The following is a 508-nucleotide window of genomic DNA, read 5'->3' as shown; positions in this document are numbered from 1 at the left end:
GGAAATGGACCGATGATGAGCGCAAGAGGGTCCAGCATAACCTACGCGCCAAAAATATCATCACATCGGCCCTATCCAACGATGAGTTCTTTAGGGTCTCGTAGTGCCAAAATGCAAAAGAAATATGGGATACTTTACAAGTGACTCACAAAGGCACTAGCGAAGTCACGCGCGCTAGATTAAATGCACTGACCCACGAGTATGAGCTATTTCGCATGTTACCTAGCGAATCAATCAGTGATATGTAAAAGCAATTTACTCATATCATGAATCATTTAGTTGCTCTAGATAAATATTTTGGCAGAGGAGAATTAACTAATAAAGTTTTACGTTGTCTTGACAGGAAATGGCAACCGAAAGTGACTGCAATTGTGGAATATTCCGATTCCGATTTCGCCGGATGTAAATTGGATCGGAAAAGCACTAGTGGTACTTGTCACTTGTTGGGCAGTTCATTAGTTGCATGGCACAGTAAAAAGCAAGCCTGTGTTGCTTTGTCCACCACCGA

The sequence above is a fragment of the Lupinus angustifolius genome, chromosome LG03 (genome assembly GCF_001865875.1).
Source record: "Lupinus angustifolius cultivar Tanjil chromosome LG03, LupAngTanjil_v1.0, whole genome shotgun sequence".
Lineage (NCBI taxonomy): Eukaryota > Viridiplantae > Streptophyta > Magnoliopsida > Fabales > Fabaceae > Lupinus > Lupinus angustifolius.
Note: the sequence above shows the minus strand (reverse complement) of the source record.